This window comes from Patagioenas fasciata, chromosome Z (assembly GCF_037038585.1).
Source record: "Patagioenas fasciata isolate bPatFas1 chromosome Z, bPatFas1.hap1, whole genome shotgun sequence".
Taxonomy (NCBI): domain Eukaryota; kingdom Metazoa; phylum Chordata; class Aves; order Columbiformes; family Columbidae; genus Patagioenas; species Patagioenas fasciata.
In genome coordinates this window covers 2,182,536-2,199,939 of record NC_092560.1, presented here as the reverse complement: position 1 = coordinate 2,199,939, position 17,404 = coordinate 2,182,536, and the positions used below count along the sequence as shown (strand labels likewise).

Sequence of the window (17,404 nt, the reverse complement as noted above, 5' to 3'; positions counted from 1 at the left end):
ATTAATTACCCTGCCATTGTGGTATTTGTGCATAACCAGTGCCCAGCCCCTTCACCAGCAGCTCCAGCCCTTAGCCAAGACACAAGAAAACACTGGCGAGGGAAACACTCGCTTCCATATAACCTGAAAATACACTTTTAAACTCTAGAATGAAGATGGTCTCAAAAAACATTGCTGTAAAATTGCTTGTGTGAGTAACCAGCTTTGAAAATGCGCAGGGTTGATGGTAAAGAAGAATTCCAGTGGACGCAAAGAGGTTATTTTGTACATTGATGGGAGTTAAAAGTGGCTGAGCCTGCAGTTTACAATAAGTGGGTGGGAATAAGAGACCACTTTGTCCTTCCAGTAACCCTGTCTGGATAACTGGAAATCTGCATACGGCAGCTTAAAATCAGCTCAGACAGGGCTCCTATCTATTCCCACTTGAAGCCTGGATGAAAAGCACGAGGATGGAGGTCACTTGAACTCACTCTCTTCGTACAGTTCAGAGATATTTGCATAATCCAAGCTTTCATTTTAAACAAATTAAGTGTCTGGTACTTTGTGGTTGTGAAGAAACCTCCCCGAGGTGTGAGTGAAGTATGGAGATGCTGAAAGCAAAGTCCACTACAGGTCGAGTGGGAAATGGCAGTGCAGGGGAACAAATGCTTCATAAAGTAAACAGAAGTGCAAGAGACGGGAAATTTTTCACATTTTATTAAATCAGACTTTTACAGTAGTTGTTGAAAGCAAAAAACACTGAATTATATTTAGATAATCGTTCCATAAATAATGTGTGTTTTCACAGCAGTCACAAAGTCTGGAATTTATGTGCTAATTACAGACCCCAAATCATCTCTGCACAGATTTGCAATTAAAACTGAAATATTTTCATATACAATGTGAGCCCTGTATTCATAGCAACAGCTAAGAGACATGCTGGTTACAGTTTGCTCAGTAAATCTGAATATTTTATGTTTGAACACAATTGTTTCACTATTGTAGTCCTTACATTCGGTATTTTAAAAGCTGAAAGACTTTAAAGCCTAGTGCCACATTGTGGACTGCTATTCTTTTTAGAAAAAATATTCTCAATATAGTAATGTATATACTGCAACAATCTAAGGGAACAAACAATTATTGAAAGACATAGAGAAAGCAAAATTCCTGCGTATGGTTATCTTCTTAATAAATATTGTAAAAACACATACTTTTAAAACCCTGCAGTGACAGCAAAGTGCAGGAAGAATGCAAAATTAGGGAGAACGTTGAATAATTCAGTAGCTTGTTATGTGATTAGATCTGATTGGCCCACACTAAGATGCTGCCCATAAAAATGATTTCCCATGGTAGCATTGGTCTAGGGGTGGAGGGTTTATGATGTCCATAAAATGGGAGAACAAGGCTTACTGGAACTAATAATATCATGGCTGCGCAGAATGATTGATGATCTTTAAAAAGGCCCAGATTGGTTTCATCTTTCTTCAGATTTTATCACTCACTCTTTCTTAGTCACGTGCAATCACTAAGGCCAAGAGAGGTAACAAGTGTTTGATGTATGATACTTGAGCCACTTTTGTCAGAACTGCATTTATTTTAAACCGCTCTTGTATTTGATACTCCCAACATGTAGATGTTCTTTATGTTTATTTTTTCTCCAGCTGATGAGAACAGGCACTCCTGGGGCTGGGTCAAGAGGTAAGCCAAGCTTACGTTAGAGCAACGGTGCCAAAAATCGCAGTAAAAATTAAACAGATCCTCCTTCCTTGCACTGGGACCATTTCCATTACTGATTAAATGGATAAAAAGCTGCACAGGGCTGATATCTTCTTGGGAGAACCTCATATACTTTATTATTTGTAGTACACGCACACCTTTCAGAATGCCACTTACACTTCTTGGAATATATTATCTGTTTCAATTCACTCTATCCTTCACAATCTGCAGAGAGCCACAAAAGCTCCTTTTATGTCAGAAGAAATTTCAGATGAATAGGGGAAAAAAATACTTAATTTAACCAATTGGGAAAAAAAAGGTCATTTCCACTTGTTTCTGAAAGCTTACACATCTCCTCAAATATGACAAATCAAGCCAGATATCTTAATCATTTGTTGGAAACATCCTTATCAGTAACTTATTCATAAAGATTGCAGATGTGTGAGCTGAAAAATGTTTGGCAGGGTCCCAAAGGGGAAAGGAAGAGTATTAAAGGGTTGATCAAATAGCAATGTATTAGAGTCCTGCTCATTTGGAGAGCTTTCCATTATCCCCGTTTGTCCTGATTGGAAAAATAACAGATAAATCAGCAGGATGCCGGGTTTCTGAGGCCCATCACCGATAGGCACACAAGTGTTTGTACACACAGGTGTGGTTACAAGACCATACACACACCTGTGCCACACCTGGGAGCTCGTGCACGGCCACGCGTATGGACACGCGGGTCCTCTCGCCCGCGATGATCCTGTCTCCTGGAGAGCCTAATGGTTTTCTGTTTTGACAATTTAAACACTGTCTCAACCCTGTTGCACAAAATCAAGAGCGGTTCGTGGCAATTAATTTCTGCCGTCAATAGCGTTCTCAAACCGGGCAACTCCCCTCGGAACAGGGAGCCGTAGCAGCAAAGGCTGCGCGAGTGAAAGAGCAAGACAATTCATTAGACGACTCTGCAGCAGCTAAAAGTGGCGGGGGATGTCAGCCCGTGCTCCTGTGCTTCAATACTAATGAGTGTCATTGCATATTCATAACCCTAAATACAGTCAGCTTCTGATAAAAACTTTTGTCATCGAAGCTTCACACAGCGAGAGCAAAGCATTGCAGTCCTCGTGTCGTGGCACTTCCACCAAGCCAGTGCAAGAGCAAGATTGATTGTTTTGCAATGCAGCCTGACAGGGAACTAAGAGATACTGCCCCAAGGGTCCCAAAACTAAGCTTAGTTTGATTACAGGGCTCCAAGTAATCAAAGAAACAAAAGAGAGGGGGGAAGTGGGGGGAAGAATGTTGTTTTGTCTTGTTGGTGTGTTTGGGGGCTTGTTTTTTGTTTTTGTTTTTTTTTTATTGTTTTTTAAAGATAAAGGAGGCTCTAAAGATGTAGTTCTCCTTATTGAGTGTTGAGAGTAATTATCTGTTAGGCGTTTAAAACAGTTCATACCAATTTTTATCACGGAGGAAGAAGAATGGCAGGCGCCAGCAAACTTGTTCCCGTGTTGTAGGAACACTGCTGCATGTCTTAATAGATACAAATCTCTAAAACTGTATGAAGTTTCATGTCAATATGAATAGCAAAGATTAGTGAACTCAACCTGTCAGATATTAAAATCAGCTCTGCCAAGTGTTGTGCTACCCAGAATTCACTTCTTGCGGGTTCCTTTTCATTTTTGTTGTCAGCTCCTTCTTCTTCTCATCATTGTTGCTATTTTTATTATTAGTTTTGAGCAACTACCCGTCTACTTTGCTGGCAGTCAAATCCTGGAGGTGCACAGCTCTGCTAGCCTTTGACCCTGCAATACCTGTCTGCTGGGGCAGCTGTTAGCATCCCCTGGAGTCAAAGAAGAGAAATGTATGTTTCAGCACCCACTTTGAAAAAGCCTTGAGCATTTTCTCACTCATAATGATGTCTTCAGCTGGAATGCCAGCACATTTCCACATCTTTTTGACAGGCAAGCAGACTATAAAATATACATAAAATTAAATAAAACAGGACATTAACACAAAAGGTTTCAAAATCTGATTACAGTGCAGGGTTGCATTTTTTTTTTTTCCCACAATTATAAAATCATGCATTTGGGAAAAAAAAATAAAGATAAAAGAACTGCACAACTCAAGAGAAATCATGAAGGATTAAGGATAGGGAGGTTTCTCTAAACTTTAATATCTCAGTCATATGTATACAGGCTCTGAAAATAGAGAAATCTTGTAGTTATGATTGATTGAGGTAACTGATTATCCACAGATATTTTAAGTGTTGAGACATTAAATTGTCAGCCATATCAGTTTGATTGCAGTAAAACATGAAAACATTGACTTTTGTCTAGTTAGAGAAATTTATTTTTCCCAGAATGACAATCCTTTAAGTAGAAACCAGGCAGCTTGCCAGCTCTCCATGTCATACATTGAAGTTTGCAAATGCAACCCATATTTTCAAATGTTTCTCAAGGTTCAATGAATGGTGTATAGGTCTTAGGAAAATAGTCTTGTAATAAACAGATTTCCATATACTGCTTCAATCTTCCTTAAGCCTGGTGTAGACTAGTATTTATTCACCACGAATAAATGAATGGCAGAGACGGTGGTTTGCATTCAAGGTGTATACGTATTCAGAGCTCTTCACTTATGTAAAACATTTCTCTAAAAGAAACAGTAACCCTCCTTGGACTGAAGCTATAGGAACAAGTTTGATTAATATGTTTTACAAGCCTGAAGTAAATGCTCATCATAACTGTCAGCAAGCTGACAACTTTCAAAAAAGAGCCTTTGTTCCCAGAATGAGTAATTTGTGTGATCTTCTTTAAGAAACCACACTCAAAACCTTAGAGGAAGAAGGTGTTACATTCAGGCGAATTCTACTCAAAATGTGATTGCTGTTAAGTCTGCTTTGTATTCCAGATCCTTGATATGCACACAGTATTTGACAGGATAGCGATTTTTTTTATTATTATTATTATTTGTTGTTCTTGCTTGTCAGAACACTCGTGCTTTCTCATTAGGCAGAGGTGTACTCCACGAGTTTTGTACCCATGTGCTCAGGAAAGCCGCAGTTACCTCACGCCCTGCATCACTTACGTGTTTGCTTGTGGTTTAATAGGGCACAGAGAATTACAGGGTACCTTAAAATTCACATTTTATTGACTGAAAGTGTAAGGAAGTAGACAGAAAGTTGGAGGACCATAGAGGAGCAATTCAGTCATAGTGTGAGAAGTAAAGGGAGCAACTATTCCCTGTTTTCTGCGGTGTTAAATGTTTCCTCCTAACTGGAGTAGTAACACCCCTGCCACAAAGAATTGAGCAGTGGCATGTTGTGTGTCTCCAGCATTAACAAGCAAGAATCTCAGGAACATGTCAAGTGCTGAGAAATAAAACTGAGGTTACCCATTAGCACGGGAAAATATTTCCTTCCTGACCTCTTCAGGCAAAAGGGTTACTGTAGAGCATGAAGCATTGGGTTTGATTGCTTTTAGATAGCCAAACTCTGCTCTCAGTTGTATAATTTTGAAACCAGAAAGGAGCATTCAGCTTCAATAGTCACATAGTTATCTATTTATATGAGTAACTACAGTGAATAATAACGATGGGGTTGCATCTAGACTATTGTGTCCAGTTCTGGGCTCTCCAGTTCAAGAAGGACAAGGAATTACTGGAGAGTCCAGCAGTGAACTACAAAGATGATGGAGAATCTGGAGCATCTTTCTGGGTGAGTGTCAGAGGATGGAGTAGACTCTGCTCAGTGGTGCCCAATGCCAGGGTGAGGGGCAACGGGCACAGACTGAAACACAGGAGGCTCCATGTGAACATGAGCAGAACCTTGTTTGCTGGGAGGTACCAGAGCCTGGCCCAGGCTGCCCAGAGCGGATGTGGAGTCTCCTTCTCTGAGCCATTCAAACCCGCCTGGACCCACTTGTGTGATCTGCTCTGGTGAACCTGCTTTAGCAGTTGGGTTGGACTGGACGATCTCCAGAGGTCCCTTCAACCACAACTATTCCCTGACTCTGTAATTCTGTGAAAGAACTAATCCAATCCTTTTAAAAAATCCAGTTAAAATATTTGACTGAATGGTACTGGATTCCAGTTTGATTTCAAGCCAGATAAAAGAATTAATCTTTATTTCTGTCAGTCTGTGTGCCCTTCTATTTTTGATCTGTGGGTCTGCCTTGAATGGAGGAGATGTTCTTTGTTGTTCACCTATCTCCACTCAACTAGTCTTCTCTTTTACAGTCTTTGGGTGAACCCAAGGTGAGTTAGTCCCAGACTGAGGTCTAACCACTTGCTTTGCAATCCAACTCGCTAAATAAAACCTGTATCCAAGGTGTGTCACTGAGTGACAAGGGTGTCCTTTCCAAAGTGAGCTGAACAAACCTGGATGTGCTCCTACACCCAATGATGTAGTTAGTATGACAATATGACACTGATGCCTGTATTTTTACAGGTTTAGAGCACAAAAAACAACGCCACCTTATTTAATTGCTGGTTGAGGTATTGCTATTATTTTAAATATGGCAGAAACAGTCATAAGTTGACAGCCATCTTAGTTGCCCCAAAAGCCTTTCACTGGCCAAATTAATTTTACAGATGCCCCAGAGCAACGTGTTGACAGTAAGCCTTCTCCTTCCCAGCCAACTGTATAGACACATCCAGAGTAACACAGCAACACAATTTTAATTCAAATTCATGCTGTAGGGAGAGGATTGATGAACTACAGATAATAAAATATAGCCCAGTTTAATCCAAGGTAGGAATCCGTTCCTACCTACACAGCAATTGATTTCCTTCAACACTCTACTTAGATTATCCTTATTGTAAGATTTTTGAAAGTCCAGGGATTTTTTACTCCTTCCTCATTTCTACCTGTTTTGCCCTAATTCTGGTCCTGTTTGCAGAAACATTATTGTTTTGGACCTTTCAGGTTATTCTCCTGCCAAGTCCTGCGTTATCATCTTCTTCAGAAGTTTTCCCATTACTGAAATGAGCCTCAAATTCTGCACCATTTTTTTTAAATACTCAAAACCCTGAAATTAACAGTATTAGTGCCTTTCAAGCACTAAGAAGGAGAATGGGGGTGCTATATATTATTATTACTATCTTAAAAAGACAATATATATTCTCATCTATACACACTGTACTTAATAATTTCCTCACTTCAGAATTCTGGAGGGAGGTCATTCAGTCCTGTAATTTGCTATTACTGAATGCCTCAAATTGCTCCATCGGTTTCATGCCATACATCAGCCTGTTAAGGCCACATTTTTATTTTCTGTTAAAAGTGACCTTGGAATAGAGTTTAGAAACAAAAATGCATTAAAAGAGTGGGGGAACTGATTCACTAGAAAAAGGTTAAGTTCTGAGTATTGGTAAGTGTTGACAATGAGGACATGTAACAAAAATCTATGAATACTTGAGTGCTTTTAACAATAATCATGGAGAAGAAAAAAATTACTGACTGTCATTAAAATATTTATCCTGATGTATCTATCTTATTGGAGAAAATGGGCTCAGTATTTCAGACACCATGGTATAGTAACTGGTGTTACTTTAAATGTTTAATCACAACCACTGTAAGATAGTCAACTGAGATAATGTGGTGAAAATAGCAAAAATAAAATAGAAGGTAATGTCTGTAGACTTTATTTGAAAGCATAGTCCACTGGTTTATGCTGTAGCATCCCAGATTAATTTGCAGAATTGTCCTTAAACAGGTAAAACTCTAGTGAAATGCATGGTCAGAAACAGCCCTCACATATCATTAATGAAGGGGACAAAGGAAGAAACGAAGGAACACAGAAATCCAGCATCTGAACTGGCTGTCCCCTTGCTTTAGCACGTGGTACCGTCTACAGATGTACCACTTGCACTGGTAATTAATTTAATAATATTTTATCCGTTCTAGAGATCTCTGGTTATTTTTATTTCTCATAGCTTCTTTGATCTTTTATTCTTAACTGCTCCTGGCCTGTTAGTGTATGCGCTAATCTATTTATGTTAACCTGGCAGAGTTTCAATTCTGAAATTTCTTTGAGTTCTTGAGGTCCTGCTTTAACTTTCTACTTTCCTAAAATCAAATTAAAACAAATAAAGCTGAAGCGGGATTGTTTCCAACTGCTTTGGGGTGAAACATGAAGGCATGGGAGTTTGGCCCCTCATTTGATTTAAAAACTGAAAGTTCTGGGGAAAGGTGGACCCAAATGAGGTGAAGTAATCACAATTGAAACTGTGGTAGAGCCATGCAATCATTTCAAGTGTTTTGACCACAGATTTATTTATTATTTCATTATTTGCACCCATATACCTTATATTTTGATGACACCAAGTTGAGTGGTCCAGTTGACACATTTGAGGGACGGGATGTCATCCAGAGGGACCTGGACAAGCTGGAGAAGTGGGCCCATGTGAATCTCCTGAAGTTCAACAAGGCCAAGTGCAAGCTCCTGTATCTGGAGTAGGGTAACCCCCAGTATCAGTCCAGACTGGGATGCAGGGGTGGAGAGCAGCTCCCAGGAGAAGGACTTGGGCACAGGACACACATGGAGCTGCTGGAGAGAGGCCAGAGGAGTCACAGGAATGATCCAAGGCTGGAACAGCTCTGCTGGGGAACAGACTGAGAGAGTTGGGCTGTTCAGCTGCAGAAGAAAAGCTCCGAGGACACCTTATCGTGGCCTTCCCAGACTTAAAAGTGGCCCGTGAGAAAGATGGGACAGACTTTAGAGCAGGGTCATTGTGACAGGACAAGGGGTGATGGTTTAAAGTAAAGGAGGGAGATTCAGGTCGGACATGAGGAAGAAATTGTTGCCCCTGAGGCTGGTGAGAGCCTGGCCCAGGTTGGGCAGAGAGGTGGTGGATGAACCATCCCTGGAGACATCCCAGGCCAGGCTGGACGGGCTCTGAGCAACCTGAGCTGGTGAAGATGTCCCTGCTCATGGCAGGGGTGGCACTGGGGGAAGATTTGTTCTAACCCAAAACATTCTATGATTCTATTACTCTCTATTAGTTAATAGAATACCTTGTGGTACCATCATTTCCTCTACTTGTCACGACATAAAGTTAACTACTTGATGCTGCAAAAGGTTTAATGACTACCAAATTGCTTACTTACTTTTGAATTAAATAGGCATTAGCAAAAGGTAACCCTTTCGATTCACAATCAAAAAATAGACCAACTTCAGCTGGTCCACAGCAACCCTTGCAGTGAGATCCCTCCTCAGGTTTCCACAGCCCAGTGGTGGCAATCGGCTAATTGTGGGTGACACCAAACCTGCAGAAGTGTCTGCATAGCTGTTACGTGTGTCACCAGGAAATTTGATCTCTTCTCATTAAAACGGATGGATGGGTTTGCTCATTGCTTCGGAAGGATGTGTTTGAGTTTGCAACATCCTTTTATCCGTTAAGTTTCCTTACCTCATGCCTGGGAAGGAGGAGATTGCCTGCTTTCTGCCCATTTTGTTCTTGAACTTTCTAGGGTTGCAACCCTGGTCACCTGAAGTTATACAAGAAGTAGAGAGTTTCTATATTTCTCATAAATATATATGTTCAATCTAGCTGTTGTCCAGCCCTGTGTTACCTCATGGAAGAGGACATACCAGCAGCCTCTCATGGAAGAGGATGCAAGCTCAACAAAGATGAAACAAAGGTACCCTAGACATTTCCAACAGTGGGAATTGTTCTCTGCTTTCCACTGCTTAACAATCCCCCTTTTCTTCTTCAAAAATGCAAATCATCATCATTATATCTGAAAGGTACACATTTAATAACTTATTTTGAAAAAAAAAAAATCAAATCATTTGTTAATTTAATCTTTTTCCCTGAATCTTCGGCAAGAAGTTATACTAACATTGAAGCACATACCAAATTTCAATACTTCCATACATATACCACTTCCAGTTATTTTTCTACCCAAAATATTATCAGTCTTTTTTTATTTTGTGTTTTAAAAAATAAAGCATCTAGTGTTCCAGACAGGATATCTCTTGCAGGTTTTAAAACACAAAGAGGAATTTGGAAAAAAAATCAGAAAGTCAATGTTTTTAATTCCTGTGGGATACCTACTGTAGGAATAGCTACTATTCTCACCCATAAATATTTTCTGATTTAGCATCTTGGAATTCTGGCACATTCTTTTAGGTTTTTGCTATTATTATCACACTAATCATGTGTGCAAACAAAACTTATCAAATAAACCCACTGAGAACAATTTTCAGAAATAAAACCAACTTCTTTTTCATGATTCCTTTTTTTTTTCGCCTTTTCTAAGCATCATAGCTTGCTCCAGAAAATTACAACAAGCCTTTTCTGGAGCCAGAACTCACCCTTCCTTTTCCTTTGTCTCTGGTGTAACCTTTACTGAAACAGCCCCACTGTCAATTGATTAATATTTTCTTTGGTACCATTTTGTGCCTGCAGACTGGCACAGCAAAAGGAGCAGGTGGGCACGTAATCCAGTCATCGATTGACACAGGGAATTAACCATTTGCTAATAGATGGGTTGTTCGTGTGGCACTTTATATTTGGGTTGTACTTCTGTAAAGTAAATATTTATATACGTTGCTCATGTAATTTAATTCGTGTGTCCGTGTGTGTGAAATATACAAAGGTTATTCAAAGGTTATTTATGGTCTGTGTCAAAAGGTTATGAACAAATTGAATTTATGGAGAGGGATCACTGTTCCCTTGTGACCATGGCAGTAGCTGTTTTTCAAATCTTTCTGGAAAAAAAATACAGAGACCAGTCTTAGCCTGTTTGGTGCTCATCAAAACCAATGGCTCTTCAGCTCCTGACAGTGGTTCTTTAGACTAAGCAAGGCTATTTGTCACTAACACAGACTAGGAGATGTTACAGCATCAATTCTTAAGGGGAAGAAGCTTCCACTTGCAGACCACAAGTCACAGCACCAGGTACGAGCCGTGTTTCCACTTTCGGGAGACCATCACCTGGAAATCTGTAGGTCTTTCCTTACCCTCTCATTCTGCTGCAAGAAGTTCTCCATGTGGATGCGGTGTCCTATGATAAATGTTCTGATGCTCATGTTTTGAGGGAAAGAGAGGAATTTTTGGTTCAGCAAGCATCTTTCTCCTACCAGGACAATCTCTGGAATGCATCCTTGAGCCAGGTGGAAGACCTGTTGAGTAATACACAAATTCCCCTTACACAACATCAGTTCCTGTAATTAATATAATGGTCAATCTAGGGTAGAAAACTAGTAATTTTCTTCCCAAATAATTTTCTTTCCATTCCTTTGGTTTGCTAAAAAAACCCATGGCATATTATCAAACACCATTTCAATAGCTCTGATGTTCATCAATGAAAGTAAATGTGAACGTTACCAACAATTGTACTTGTTGTACTAGATGTCTGGAAAGATAATATTTATCAAGGTATGCACAAAGCCTTTTCTGTTGAATTTCCAGTCCATTACAACAACTTTTTTCTATGTATTTGCATCAAATCATATTCTGCTACTCTTCACGACAGGTCAAATGTGTTAAATCTGTATTCACAGATTTTAAAAGTTGTTTGCAAAGAAGTACCAGCATGTTTTTCAAAATTATCCGTTAATCATTATATATTTAGGATTTTAATGGGATTTTAACACATGACTATTGAAATTCAAATGTTTTATTATATTTTGACACATTTATTTTTACAGAAATTTTAAAATTAAGTTAGAATGATTTTTTTTCTTTTGTAATCAAGACACATGCTTTTAACTAGTGTGTAACTTCATCTATTGCACAGTGATTATAGACAATGCAACAGCTTAGAGTGTTTGCATAAAACGGTCAGGCACAGTAAACAATCAGCAAAAAATGTAATAACATCAGATTAAATCTTGAAGTTATTAATTCATTTTTAGTCAGTACTTAAATATATAAACATTTGGAGAAGTGATTGCAAAGAGCAGGTGATGACCTCAAGATTTCACCCAGTGCTAACAGATTTAGTCTGAGGTTTCTCTGCTGTTAGACATTAAACGATCTCATCGTCAATTAATCTGAATGTTTGCTTTAATATAGTTCTTGTATGACTGAAGTTTGAACATATTTCCTCAAACTAGAGATATCTTAGCGGTTTAATCTCATAATAAGTATTAAGCCTAACTTGACAATATAGATTATCAGACTGAATGGTTTTAATAAACTTAGAGTTAATTTGCTGAAAAATTATAATTACTTCTTTTTTAATCAGAGCTTGAGTTCATGAAGGGGGGAAATTAACTTTTTATGTATAGCCAAATCTCTATTTCTTCAATTTAGAGAAAATTCCTTTTCAACGTAGACTTGCCTGAGTGAGCATTGAATAAGGATTTGACTGTGGTAAATACAGCACCCAGGAAAATTATGTCTTTTCCTGATGTTACTATCAAGACAGTTGTGTTTCATAATAAATTGGCTTCGCCAAACCACACTAATGTTTATAAGCTATCAGTACTCAGTTTGTCCTGTTCATAAATAAGAGGGCAAAAACATTTATTAGTTACTATAAGTCAGTTTCTTTCTTTTTCTTTTTTTTAATTTTCCAAAGGTTTATGACACCAGTCTGTCTGTATCTCAGCTACCAGTTGCATAAATGTTCAGTTTAGGAGAAGCAGGAATTTTTGCACTCTGAAGTTTATGTGGTAAATTATTTTTCAAGAAGTGCACAAGAGCAGAGGTCTTCCATTGACAAGTCTGTGAGATGAGAGATGTGATTTGATACCAGGACAAAAGAATTGCTCACTGGAAGGCCCCAATTTTCTAACAGAAACCCTAAATTTATTTTAGGACCGCTGTCTATCACTATCAGTTACAGTTATCCCACAGCTTTACATGGAGGAATTTTGTCAGAGAAAGTCATTAATAATTTCTATTATTAATATGTGTTTGATTGTGATTTAAGAGTTGTTCTCTTGTCTTTTTTGTTTGGTTGACTGGTTATTTTTAGCATATGAGGAGTAGGTAAAGTCCATACTTGGTTATTTAACTCTGGTTAATCTAACCAGTAAGTCTTCAGATTGGAGGTGGACTGCGAAGAAATTTTGGCGGTGTCTTCAAGATTTTAAAAAAATCCATTTTTCCTGCTAATATTTTCCATTCTAAGTCAGTCTCATACCAATGTTTGTGGTGACTGTCACAAAAATACAGGGGATAGGTTGATGGGAGATCCTTTAGAAATCAAATCACATGAAGAATTTTATTAAAATGCATTGTATACTGAGTCCAGCTCTCTATTGTTCCTCCCCTTACACAGCTGCTGCAAAGCGGGTTTGAAATTACCGAAGCTGAACTTTGGTAATCTCAATGTCAACATGGTTATGAGTAATGGCTGTGTCAATGCGGGTAAGTTATCCCACACTCCAATCCCAAACTGCTTGCAGCCCAACCCAGATGTCTCTCAGACCCTTAAAATGTGAAACTGATGTTTGCGTTTTGGTCCTCTGGGAGCCTTGGCTGGTCCTCAAGACTTGAGCCCTTGTACTGTGCATGATACCCCCGGGCTGTCAAAAATTGCCAACACTCATGTCCAACTAAAGCAAGTAAACTAAAGGAAAGGAAATTCAGGCTGGACATGAGGAATAAATTGTTGCCCTGAGGGTGGTGAGAGCCTGGCCCATGTTGACCAGAGAGGTGGTGGATGAACCACCCCTGGAGACATCCCAGGCCAGGCTGGACGGGGCTCTGAGCACCCTGAGCTGGTGAAGATGTCCCTGTCATGGCAGGGGTGGAACTGGGTGAGCTGGGAAGGTCCCTTCAACACAAACTATTCTATGATTCTGCAAGTAAATTGCCATTGCTAGGACATGTTGCATTGCCATTCTTTCTGGACAAAAGTTTACAAACAACCTATCCCTGGTACCCAAGGTCCTGGCACAGGCAGGGCATCAAATTGCTCACACGTGATGTTTCTCCTGCCCCTTCTTCCCATGGCTCACAGCAAAGTAAACTGCTTTTAGATAGCACAGTTTTCAAAAAAAAATTAGGTTCATGTTCTATAAGAGTACTTTAGATTATTTTTTTTTCCTAAAATCCTGTCATTTTGTAGTACCTCATATATATGTATATATGTAGAAGAGATCATATACGTACATAATCTCCATGACTTGGAAAGTAAGAAATCATGTATATGCAGATATTCTTGTGCATGTCTGTGTATGATCTCTCCTAATTTAAAGGACTATACAAAAGGCTTGTCAGCATTTTGCTACAAAAATAGAAGTGGGAGAGAACGTGGCTTATTAACACCTGGAATATCACCCACCATCTGGTGAGGCTGAAGAGACACTGGAGATGTAAGATTTGGACACAAATTACTGGTGTGTGGACCCAGACCACAAGCTCAATCAGTTAGACGCATGTTGCATAGTTTTAGTCAGTGTTTTACACCCATTTGGCATCAGCATAAACGCCTACACAAGGTGCGGAGAAATAGAGAATTAGTCCCATCAAGCCTAATAAAAACCCAGGGAGGGAGGGGAAAAAAATCATAGTTCATTTGTGAAGCCTTGACATAATTATGTTTTTTATAACCTAAAAATGTTCTGGGACGTGCTAGTATAAAACAGAAGACCTCCTGTACAGCCAAGAGGAAAGTGTACAATACAAATGAAAACATATGGAGACTTTTAGAAACAAGCTAGAATTTGTCTTCTACAAACCCCCAAACACACGGTCTCCTGTTCTTCCTGCAGCTCGTGAGGAAAGGGTGGTTCTGGGTTTCCTCTCCAGATGGAGAGCTCAGCAACATATTCCCATTCCAGCATTTCTTCCAAAACTGCCACATTATCCCGCTTCCTCTAACACCTGCTACAAAATATTTCACACTTATTCTGTCTTGCTTGAGGTACAGGAGGAAAAGAACACTGGCACCATCAAAGGTTGTGCCCAACAGTACAGCTGACACTTCCAAAGCAAGAGGTCTCCGCCACCCTTGCGTTATTGCAGAAGGATGTTTGTTTCATGGACAACATCCAAGGAACAGCAACAACAGTACAGCTGCTGACACCTCAAATTCAGTGTAAATGGATGGACTCGTGGGATTCCTCTGGCCAGCCTTTCTTCTCTGATTTTATCTTCTATGATACGTGATGTTTTGAAGATGGAGTGCTACTGCTGCTGCTACACACAAGTAGCCCGTGGCTATGGGTGAAGAGAAGGCTTTTCCAAGCCTCACACAAGGAAATGCATTAAAAATGTAAACCACTCTAGCTGTCAAATATTTGCATGTTCAGGTGGCTTATTGGGATGTAGCCTATTGTGACACCACAAAATCTATTACATACATCTGTGGTTGCTTAATGTCGTACAGCTCTCATTAAACCCACGTTGGCCAAGGTTCTCCTGTCCTTCCAGATTCAGCTTGGTTCATGTAGATGCAAATCTCAGCCCAGATCCTCCCGTGTCCTACTACTAGTCAAGAGTGGAAGAGACTGAAAGCTGTTTTATCCCATCTCAAGCAACAGGGTCTCCAAAGCCCCATGAGCAAACTTGGAATTGCCACATCTTTATGTGAGGGCCAAAGCAATTGCTCCAAAAAGGTTCACATTCAAAACATTGTGTGGTAGAAAAGAAAGAGATGTTACAGATGCTGAGTATGTTGTCTAAGACCATCCTTCATGGACTGATCTCCACTGTGAGCAGCAGGTGGGAACACTGCAAAAGCAATGCAAATGGTCTGGGGTGCCCCTTAGATGCAGCCTCCTCATCTTGAGCCATTAACGCAAGTATGAGTTACAGGAACAGAACAGGAACAGAACAGAACAGAGCAGAACAGAGCAGAACAGAGCAGAACAGAACAGAACAGAACAGAACAGAACAGAACAGAACAGAATAGAGTAGAGTAGAGTAGAGTAGAGTAGAGTAGAGTAGAGTAGAGTAGAATAGAATAGAATAGAATAGAATAGAATAGAATAGAATAGAATAGAATAGAATAGAATAGAATAGAATAGAATAGAATAGAATAGAATAGAATAGAATAGAATAGAATAGAATAGAATAGAATAGAATAGAATAGAATAGAATAGAATAGAATAGAATAGAATAGAATAGAATAGAATAGAATAGAATAGAATAGAATGAAAGAGAAGAAGAGGAGAAGTGAAGTGAAGTGAAAAGTGAAGTGAAGTGAAAAGAGGAGAGGAGAGGAGAGGAGAGGAGAGGAGAGGAGAGGAGAGGAGAGGAGAGGAGAGGAGAGGAGAGGAGAGGAGAGGAGAGGAGAGGAGAGGAGAGGAGAGGAGAGGAGAGGAGAGGAGAGGAGAGGAGAGGAGAGGAGAGGAGAGGAGAGGAGAGGAGAGGAGAGGAGAGGAGAGGAGAGGAGAGGAGAGAAGAGAAGAGAAGAGAAGAGAAGAGAAGAGAAGAGAAGAGAAGAGAAGAGAAGAGAAGAGAAGAGAAGAGAAGAGAAGAGAAGAGAAGAGAAGAGAAGAGAAGAGAAGAGAAGAGAAGAGAAGAGAAGAGAAGAGAAGAGAAGAGAAGAGAAGAAGAGATTTCAGTTGAAAGGGACTTACAATGACTAGCTAGACCAACCACCTGACCATTTCAGGGCTGACCAAAAGTCAAAGCATATTATTAAGGGCGTTGTCCAACAGCTTCCTAAACACTGGCAGACTTGCAGCATCAATCACCTCCCTAGTTCCAGTATTTCATGACCCTCTCAGTAAATAAATGCTTCCTAATGTCCGGTTTGAAACTCCCCTGGTGCAGCTTTGAACCATTCCCACACATCCTGGATGTCAGGGAGAAGAACTCAGCACCTTCCTTTCCCTGTCCCCTCTTCGTGAAACTACAGAGAGCAATAAAGTTGCCACTCAGCCGCACTTTCTCCATACTAGACAAACCCAGAGTCCTCAGCTGCTCCTCACAGGACCTGTCTTCCTTTCACCAGCTTTGTGGCCCAGCTTGGGGTATTCTGACTGGAGAGCAGGGGCCAAGCTGCAATGCATAGGGTCTGTCTCAAAATGGTAGACCTATCACAACTGTAGACCAAGAAGGACCACATGGGAGCTTGCCATCTCCTGTTGGCAGCCCTGTATGCATCTGTCCAAGGGTGGTTCCTTAGAAGTGGACACTGAGTCACAGAACCACAATAGAGTTACTCTAAAGGTTAAGGATAAAGGTGTAGTGCAGAGTGCGATATGGGAATGGTTAATAATAGATCAAATAAAATAAAGCAAGTTGCCTTATTTTGCTCTCCAAAACTGAAACAATTGTTGACGATAGAATCACCATACTAAGGTGCAGATTTCCCAGAGGAGCCCAACGGTTGTACTTCTGCCCCCTATTAGTGCTGACCTGTACAATGGCCTGCTACGTAAAACGAAGCGGCCACGCAGCTACGTGGTGCTCCCCATGCAGATGAGCACCATGTCCACCCCAGTAGTGCTCATTTACACGTGTCAGCAATGAGATCTGGGCCCAACACAACGACTGACAAACCCTCCGCTTCCCAAAGTGAGGGTCACATTCTCCGCTCAAGGGTTGCATACATTGGGGCAGACATAGAAGGTATTTTAGAACACACAACAAAAGTGTTTTAATAGAATATAATAATTTGGGGAAATTAAACTCTGGTATTATTCTGATTTTCCTGAAAGGTGGTAGTTCCCACATTAACTGTTCTAGACATTGAATAAAACTTCATCCCACCAATAAGAGATATAAGTAGTATCACGTTTTTTAGCCATTGTCACATGGAGCAATACAAAAACATAAACTGACATACTTTTGTTACATTAGATATTAGATTTTTCAGTAC

General features: G+C 40.0%; 1 long non-coding RNA gene across 17 annotated transcripts in view; it reads right to left on the bottom strand.

Annotated features, from left to right (window-relative positions):
• Positions 1 to 681: 681 nt before the first annotated feature.
• The window catches only part of LOC136115251 (uncharacterized), a 69,956-nt gene continuing 53,233 nt past the window's right edge, over positions 682 to 17,404 (bottom strand). For 15 of the 17 annotated variants that reach the window (XR_011736671.1, XR_011736667.1, XR_011736664.1 and 12 more), the window contains one exon: positions 682 to 10,799. This is a non-coding gene — a long non-coding RNA (uncharacterized lncRNA). The remainder of the gene's footprint in view (positions 10,800 to 17,404) is intronic. The other 2 variants (XR_011736678.1, XR_011736663.1) reach the window with 2 other exon arrangements.